The sequence below is a fragment of the Choloepus didactylus genome, chromosome 21 (assembly GCF_015220235.1).
Source record: "Choloepus didactylus isolate mChoDid1 chromosome 21, mChoDid1.pri, whole genome shotgun sequence".
Taxonomy (NCBI): Eukaryota; Metazoa; Chordata; class Mammalia; order Pilosa; family Megalonychidae; genus Choloepus; species Choloepus didactylus.
In genome coordinates, this window is record NC_051327.1 from 42274705 (window position 1) to 42284202 (window position 9498).

The following is a 9498-nucleotide window of genomic DNA, read 5'->3' on the forward strand; positions in this document are numbered from 1 at the left end:
GCAAGGTAGTTCTGAGGCTGATTCAGTGGGTCAGTAATGTCTGGGTGCTCACACTGAATGGGCAGGGCCAGACCTCCATGGAAATTACCTAATCAGAGTTATCACCTTAACGGGGTGGGTCGCATCTCCATGGAAACACTCAATCAAAGAATTTCAATCTAATCAACACTAAAACATCTGCCCACACAAGACTGCATCAAAGATAATGGCATTTTGGGGGAAATAATACATTCAAACTGGCACAGTGCCTAAAGCAGGAAGTCAGAGAGCAACAGTAAAAAGGGTTTCTCCTCCCAAGGAAGGAAAGCTTTCCCAAAAATCCTCTCAGCAGACATTCCTGTAGAGCTCACTGGCCACTATTCTATAACCAAGGTTTACAAATTTTTTTCTGTAAAGAGCCAGATAGTATATTTTATGCTTTGTTGGCCATGTGGTCTCTGTCACAACTACTCTACCCTGCCGTTATAGCACAAAGACAGTCATAGACTGTATGTAAATGAACAGGCATGGCTGTGTTTCAATAAAACTTTATTAACAAAAATAAGCAACAGGCCAGATTTGGCCCATTGGCCTTAGTTAGCTGGCCCCTGCTCTGGACCCACCATGGGAAAGGATTTTTGGCATTCATAAAACCAATCTAAGATTAGAACCCAGAATATATAAAGTATTCATAAACAACACACAATCCAATTAAAAAATGGGCAAAGGACTTGAACAGACATTTCTCCAAAGAAGATATACAAATGGCCAATAAGCACATGAAAAGAGGCTCAACATCCTTAGCCATTAGGGAAATGCAAATCAAAATCACAATGAGATGCCACCTCATACTCACCAGAATGGCTATTATTTAAAAAAAAAGGAGAATAACAAGTGTTGGAGAGGACACAGAGAAATAGAAACCCTCGTACATTGTTGGTGGGAATGTAAAATGGTGCAGCCACTATGGAAGACAGTTTGGCAGTTCCTTGGAAAGTGAAATATAGAATTACCATCTGACCCAGCAATTCCACCAAAAGAATTGAAAACAAGGTCACAAACAGATATTTGTACACGTTTATAGCAGCATTATTCACAATTGTCAAAAGATGGAAGCAACCCAAGGACCCATCAACGGATGAATATACAAAATGTGTTATATTCATACAAAGGAATATTATTCAGTTGTAAAAAGGAATGAAGTTCTGATACATGCTACAACATAGATGAACTTTGAAGACTTCATGTTGAGTGAAATAAGCCAGGCACAAAGGATATATATTGTAGAATTCCATGTATATGAAATACCTAGAGTAAGCAAATTCATAGAAATAGAAAATAGATTACAGGTTACTAGGCCTGCTGGTAGGGGTTGGTGGATTTATTGCTTAGTGGATTCAGAGTTGCTGTTTGGGGCAATGAAAAAGTTTTGCTAATGGATGATGTTGATGGTGACACAATATAGTGACTGTAATTTATAAATATAAGTGGTTAAAAAGGGAAAATTTGTGTTGTATATATGTTTCCACAATAAAAAAAATTTAAGAGTGGTTTGAGGACATGCACAGGCAATCCACAGAAGAAGCTTAATGTTCAAAAAATATACGAACAATTGCTCACCAGTGACATGTCATTCCACAGACGCCAGTGGGTGACATACAAGAGTCTGGCGATCACAGGATGCCAAGCCCTAACCAACAGTAGTCCCGAAATACCTACGTCCCTATCTGAAATTCTATAAAAGTTTCACTCACTAGGTTAATCTCTCAGAAACTTAAATCCACCTAATTGTTCCTATGCCAGACAAGTCCTAAAACCCAGAGGCAACAGCCTCTTTAAGAACAACAATCAGATGCAGCCCCCTTCATCATAATATCAACACCCCCTTTTAATATGAACAAGATAGGGTGGTCACTGCCTAGACACCCCTGAAGATCAAGAAAGTGATTAAACAAGAGAAAGTGGTAGCAACAGACAAAGTAGGATTTAATAAAGGATTACAAACACTGAATCTTTATATAAATATTTTTTTAGATGCTAGGGTATTAGAATAGTTAGAAGAAAATAACCGAAATGGTGGAACTGTAATCCATAATGTTCTTTGAAATTCGCTCTGTAACTACTCGTTAAATTGTACTTTGAAAGTTATCACCTTTCTGTGCATATCTTATATTTCACAATAAGGAAAGAACTGAAACTAGAACTGTAACCCATAACATTCTTTGAAATTACCTATAAAACTTCTTGTTAAATTGTATTTTGAAAGTTATCATCTTTCCCTATATATATTTCACAATAAGGAAACAGCTGAAAGTATGGAACTGTAACCCATAGCATTCTTTGAAATTTGCTCTCTGACTACTCGTTAAATCATACTTTGAAAGTTATCACTGTTGTGTATATATGTTAAATTTCACAATAAAAACATGTATGAAAAAAAGAGTCTGGCAATACAAAGGCTGGGGAGGATGTGTGGAAGCAAGTATTCCTCACCCTCTTGGTGGGAAAGTGAAACATCATAACCTCTTGGAGAGCAGTTTGGCAATACCTAATAAAGCAGAAGACTCGCAACACCCTCTGCCCTGGAGATCCAGCTTCCAGTTCTCCATCTAGAGGGACACTCGTGTGAGCACAAAAAAGTTCACTGCAATAATTTCAGGAGTGGAGCACGAGATACAACCCAAAGTCTATCTAAGACAGTGATCCCCCAGAAACAGAACCTAAGAGAAGGATTTGGGTGTGGATAGTTGATTTGGGAGGGAACCCAGAAAGCTTGGTGAGGGAGTGAGAATGAGCAGATTTGAGACAAGGGAGGGAGGAAAGGTGGTTTAGTGAGCAGGTTTTCACTGTGGGCAATTGGAGCTCAATCTCTCCAGACCCTCTAGGAGACTTCATAGAGCACACTCCGAGTTGTCCACTAAAGCATGGTAAACTGGGGTACTTATCTACAACCTACCATCCCTCATTGATGGAGATCCCTCCTAGAAGTGATAATTTCCTGACACTTCTCACCTACCTTGTACACGTATTTAACATGTTCAGGAGGCCAGAGAACTCCCTTGGGTGAGAGATGCAGGTTGCTGCTGAGTGATGGGTATAGGCAGGTGACCTCTGGGTGGCTGAGGGGATGCAGGTGGGGAACTCAGAAAATCTGCTACAACATCCGGCTGTAGAAAAATAGAGAAATTATGCTAGAGCCATAAACTAGAATGCTCAATAGCAACTAAACTGAATGAGCTAGAACTCCATAGGTTAACAAAGCTAAATCTCAAAGCAATTGTTGGAAAAAAATCACTTTATACAAAGAAAGCAAACTGAAGAATAATATGTCTAGTGTAATATCAGTTACTTGAAATTTAAGGCACACCGAACAATAATATATTATAATTACATCCACACACATATGTAGACACATATAAGAGTGAGCATAGGGATGATACACACCAATTCTGGGATAGTAGTTACCTCTGGGGAGGCTATAACTGTAATTATAAAATTTTGTTATTTGAAAGAATCTGAAGCATGTTTGGCAACATGATAAGATGCCTAAAAAATGGGTAATGGGTACATGTGTGTTTGTAATGGTGTAGTTCTCTATACTCTTGTATATGTTTGAAATATTTCCTTTTTAAAAATGGTTTTTAAACAAGAAAAAATATAGAGAGAAAATGGAATGCCCCAATCCAACACAACCCCAAGACCAAAGAACACGCCAGGCAGAAAGTTAACCATGAGTTTTAATGAGGGACTTACATACAGTAGGATTTTTCCCAATGGCAGCCAGTTGGGAAATGGAAGTCAATGATTCGTGCAAACAGGAGGAAGAGGAGTCCCTTATACAGTTCAGCAGAGCCTCCTGAAATTTGGTTACAAAGAAGCTTGAGCTGAGTCTAGTGAATGTTGATCACCAACAGTGATTAGGCTCAATGGCCTTCAGTGGCTGAGCTCTGGTCACGTAGGCTGCTGCGTGCTCAAGGCTCCACCATTTTCCCTGAGGGAGGTCGGTCTGACCCCTGGGCTGCCACACAGAGGTGGAACTGCAGTCCCCAGGGGAAGTTCTACACTTGCACCCAGAGCACCTTTAATGATTAGAACACCGACACATTCTCCTTCGGAGATGGTCTGCCATACTTACTCCTTCTCTGGCAGAAGTCCCAACCTGCTGGACTTGCTGGCCAGATACAACCCATTAACATGTTTTGTTAGCTGTGCAGTGTTATAATTATTTTTTAGATGAAATTATCAACATTTAAAAACTGGGAGATTTTACATACAAATTCAGATTTCTGGAAGAAGGTGGAAAGATCTGGTAACGTTGAGTATGCCTTCCTACATGAAATTCATGAGCTTGATCTGAGGTGCAGAAGCCCCTTTGGACAGAATGTGGCCTGTGCTCTCCAGTTTGCCATAATCCCCACTATCCCCTATTGCCCCCTGACACACTGGCTGAGAATGAGCTGCCATTTTTTTTTATCATGCTTGCTCTGTTCTTTTTTCTTAATAGTGGAGTTAAGAAGAACGTGAAATCGTTCCTGTAGCTCTGTGTCTATAAAGAATAAGAGGATCATGTTTTTTTCTCTTCCAGTCTGCTTCATTCTTTCATGTTACTTGCCTTGTCTGTGTAGGTATTTGGTTAATACTCCAGGTCCATAGCTAAGTCCATTCACAGCTTCATGCTATATATTTATTCTGTGTGTATAGGGCCTTTTCCTTGTAAATGATAGAAACGTAACTCATACCCCCAAAGCAGAAAAGGGAATATATTATTTCCATGTTATTACAAAATCCAGTAAGTATAGTGGACTTCAGACTTGAAGTTTGTTCGCTCCAGGACCTCAAGGAATGTCATTAGGAACCAGTCTCTCCATTTCTTAGCTCAACTTTATTTTGCAAACTAAAAACCAAAAAAACAAAAAACTCTCTGGGATAATAGGAAGTTGACCTCCAAATCTGCAGACTTCCATCCATCCAGCTCAGTGAAAAGACTATCATTCTTCTTAGCTCTGGCAGCAGGGTCCCAAAAAAGATTCAAATTGGCTTGACTTGGGTCACATGCCCATCCCAGAACCAGTTACCGACTTGTCAGCCTGAATCACATGCCCACTCATTTGGCAGGGGACAGCAAATATTCTAAATTGACAGACTCATTAGGGCAAATGGAGTGGGGAGCAGGCTGGTTTCTTCAAAGAAGGGGCCCCGGACAACTAGATCTCTCCCACATTCTGCTTGATCCCAAGCCATAGGTGTGTTGGAACTGGTCCACAGCAGCTCATGAGTGACATTTTTCCAGTTCCGTTGTTCAGTGACATCATGTGAGTAGCTTGGAATCAGACGTGATGAGAGGATTTACACCACAGACATTGGAAAATGCTACAAGTCGGGGTTTTCTCTATTCAGAGAGGTGGCTGTAAAACATTTACTGGCTCAACACTACCCCAAACTTGATGCTTTATTTTCTCTCTTCTACTGCTCTACTAATATGTCTTTTGAGAAATACTGGTTGGGTATTTTGTGGAATGTCCTTCAATTTGAGTGTGTCATGTTTTTCCCTAATATGTCACTTTACACCCACTAGAATGGGTATAATAAAAAAAGACAGACAATGACATGTGTTGATGAGGATGTAGGGAAACTGAAACCCTCATGTTTTGTTGGTAGGAATATAAAAATGGTGCAACCACTTTGGAAAATAATCTAGCAGTTCCTCAAAATGTTAAACATGGAGTTAACATATGACCCAGCAAATTCACTCCTATATATACCCAAAAGAAATGAAAATACACACTGTGCCAGTTTGAATGTATTATGTCCCCCAAATGCCATTATCTTTGATGTAATCTTGTGTGGGCAGACGTTATCAGTGTTAATTAGATTGTAATTCTTTGAGTGTTTCCATGGAGATGAGCCCCCACCCAACTGTGGGTGATGACTCTGATTGGATAATTTCCATGGAGGTGTTGGCCTGCCCATTGGGTGGCTCTGAATTAAATTACTGGTCACTTATATAGATCAGACAGAAGGAGCAAGCTTGCTACAGCCAAGAGGGACACTTTGAAGAAAGCACAGGAGCTGCAGATAAGGGCCAGTTTGAAAATGGCCGTTGAAAGCAGACTCTTGCTCCGGAGAAGCTGAGAGAGGACAAATATCCCAAGTGCAACTAAGAGTGACATTTTTGAGGAACTGCAGCCTAGAGAGGAACATCTTGGGAGAAAGCCATTTTGAAGCCAGAACTTGGAGCAGACACCAGCCACGTGCCTTCCCAGCTAACAGAGGTTTTCCGGATGCCATCGGCCATCCTCCAGTGAAAGTACCCGATTGTTGATGCCTTGCCTTGGACACTTTATGGCCTTAAGACTGTAACTGAATAACCTAATAAACACCCTTTTATAAAAGCCAATCCATCTCTGGTGTTTTGCATTCTGGCAGCATTAGCAAACTAGAACATACACCCACATGAAAACTTATACACAAGTGTTCATAGTAGCATTATTCATAATAACCAAGAAGTGGAAACAACCCAAGTGTCCATCAACTGAATAATGGATAAACAAAATGTGATATATGGAATACCATTCAGCCATAAAAAGGCATGAAGTACTGATTCAAGCCACAATGTGGAAGAACCTGGAGGACGTTATGCTAAGTTAAAAAAGTCAGACATAAAAGGACATATGACGTTTGATTGCACTTATGTGAAATGTCTAGAATAGGCAAATCCACAGAGATAGAAGGTAGATTAGTGTTTGCCAGGGACTGGGGGACAAGAAGAATAGGGTGTGTCTGCTAATGGGTATGGGTTTCTTTTCAGGTGATGAAAAAGTTCTGGGATTAGGTAGTGGTGATGGTCGCACAACTTTGTGAATATACTCAAAACCACTGACCTGTACGCTTTAGAAGGGTGAATATTATGGTATGTGAATTATATCTCAATTTTTTTAAACAGGAAATCAGATATACTTTATTTTCTCTTCTAAATCAAAAGGCTAGTGTGCTGGTTTGGATGTATTATGTCCCCCAAAATGCCAGGTTCTTTAATGCAGTCTTGTGAGGGCAGATGTATTAGTGTTGATTAGGTTGGAATCTTTGGATTAGCTTGTTTCCATGGAGATGTGACCCATCCAACTGTGGGTGATAACTCTGATTAGATTATTTCCATGGAGGTGTGGTTCCACCCACTCAGCCTGGGTCTTGATTAGTTTACCTGAGCCCTATAAGAGCTCGAACAGAAGGAACTCAGTGCTACTGCAGATTAGAGAGACATTTTGAAGACGGTCGTTGGAAGCTGACACTGACATTTTGGAGAACGCATTTGGAAATGCATCCTGGGAGCAAGCAGACACCAGCCACATGCCTTCCCAGCTAACAAAGGTTTTCCAGACGCCAATGGCCATCCTCCAGTGAAGGTAACCAATTGTTGGTGCCTTACCTTGGACATTCTATGGCCTTAAGACTGTAACTTTGTAACCAAATAAACCCCCTTTATAAAAGCCAATCTATTTCTGGTGTTTTGCAAAATGGCAGCATTAGCAAAACGGAACAGCTAGGTATAGCAGAATTGTAAAAATGGAATCCCACTTAATCTGATTCACACAAAAAATATGGAACACTTCATGAATTTGCGTGTCATCCTTGTGCAGGAGCCATGCTAATCTTTTCTGTATCATTCCAATTTTAGTATATGTGCTGCTGAAACAAGCACTATGTCTCCATTTTTTGAACTTGAAAAAAGACTCACCTGGGGATCTTGTTAAGGTGCGGATTCTGATTCAGTAGGCCTGGGGTGGGGCCTGAGAGTCTGCATTTCTAACCCTCTCCCAGGTGATGCTGAGGCTGCTGGTCCATGGGCCACACTGAGTGGCTAGGCTCTAGCCTAGGTCATAGCTAGCTCTTGATTTAGCAGTTTCGCTTATGCAAGCACAACTGCTCCATCCCCTGCGCTCCTAAAAGGGCAACAGCCCAAGAACATGCCCCTGAAGTCAAGTGCACTTCAGCTGCCTCTCAAACTCCCCCAAATCACTCAGTATGAAACACACAGTCATTATAATTGGACAGTGCCATGAGATCAATGTCTCTTGCTATGAAAAACAGTCTTTGTGGCTTGGCCTGGGCATTTACTAGCAGCAAGAGACCATTACACAGCTGACGCCTTGTATTATAGCCTCCATACGCACATAAAAAGTAAAAATAAAATTAAATTAAATAAAAAGAGAGTTTACAGGCTTATTCAAGTTACAGCTTCTTATGATTGAGCAAAGTCAGTATTTTGACTCTTTCCATAAATCTTTCGGTCATAATTATTAACCCCATGCCAAAAATCTCAGTTCTTTACATTTTACGTTCATAGCCTGTGTTATGGAGGGCTTGTTTTAATTTGTTTCTTGGAGTATGGAATGTTACATTGGAAAAATAAACTCAGTGGGAGTGATCACCATGTAAAAACCCATGGAAAGAGCCACAGACTAAAAACCAAAAGCCAACCATCACTCAGAGAAATTTCTCCTTTTTTTCAGAGATACTACTGTTTGGGAGAGGGAAAATAAAGCGACTGATATTTATTGGGCACCTAATTGATACCAGCTACTCTCCAAGTGTTATCTTCTTTGTACTTAAGAATGCTTTTTGGTAAAAGCAACAGAAAGCTTGATTATAGTAGATTTATTAGTCAGCTCTTGCTGGATGACAAACAATCCCCAAATCTCAGACACATGTGATAGCAAGCATTTTTTTCTCACTCATCTAACTGTGAGTTGGCTGGGTTGACTGCTCTAAGCTAAAGGGCTGGGTTAAGTCTTATTTCCCACATCTCTCTTGAAACCAGCAGATTTCTCAGGGCAGGTTCTTCTCAAGGAGAAGTCAGAAGCACAAGAGGGCAAGCGCAATTGTGCAAGCATATTTTTAAGCTCTGCTCACATTTCATCCAGCTGTATCCCATTGGCCAATACAAGTCACATGACTGAGTGCAGTCAAGACGTGGGGAAATACACTCTGCCCTCCATGAGGCCAAGAATGTAAATGAATAATTCTACTATAGGCAGGAAATAATCAAAACCAACTTTCCCATATGCCTCAGTGGCTTAGCTATTTATCCCAAATAGGGATTTATTTTTCTCTAATAACCGGAAGAGCAGAAGTAGACAGTTCATGGCTGGTGGACATGGTCTGTAATAATGACATCCTAGGCTTTTTCTTTTTTTCCTCTCCGCCATCTTTAGTATGTTGGATTCTGCCTTCGTGCGTAAGTTTCCATGATTGTAACATGACTGCTTCACTTCCAGCCCCGTGTCTGTACTGCAGGCAGGAACAAACGGGCAGCAGGGAATGGGTGGGGACTGATTCAGCAAGGAAAAGCTTTCCCAGAAACCCTCAGCTTATTAGTCATTTTCAGGAACTGGGTCACGTAAGAGTCAGGGAAATGAGCATGTGTGCAAGGCTCAGAGCTGCTCCAAACAGAACCAAGGTCCTTTTAGGAAGACGGAGTAATGGATCCAGCCAGGATGTAATGGACTGGGAGTTGAAATA

The 9498-nt window shown here is 40.8% G+C and overlaps 1 non-coding gene across 1 annotated transcript; it reads right to left on the reverse strand.

Moving 5' to 3' along the window:
- Positions 1-7571: 7571 nt before the first annotated feature.
- On the reverse strand, positions 7572-7678 carry LOC119518360. Its single transcript, XR_005213749.1, has one exon. It is a non-coding gene; the product is annotated as a U6 spliceosomal RNA (small nuclear RNA).
- Positions 7679-9498: the final 1820 nt, after the last annotated feature.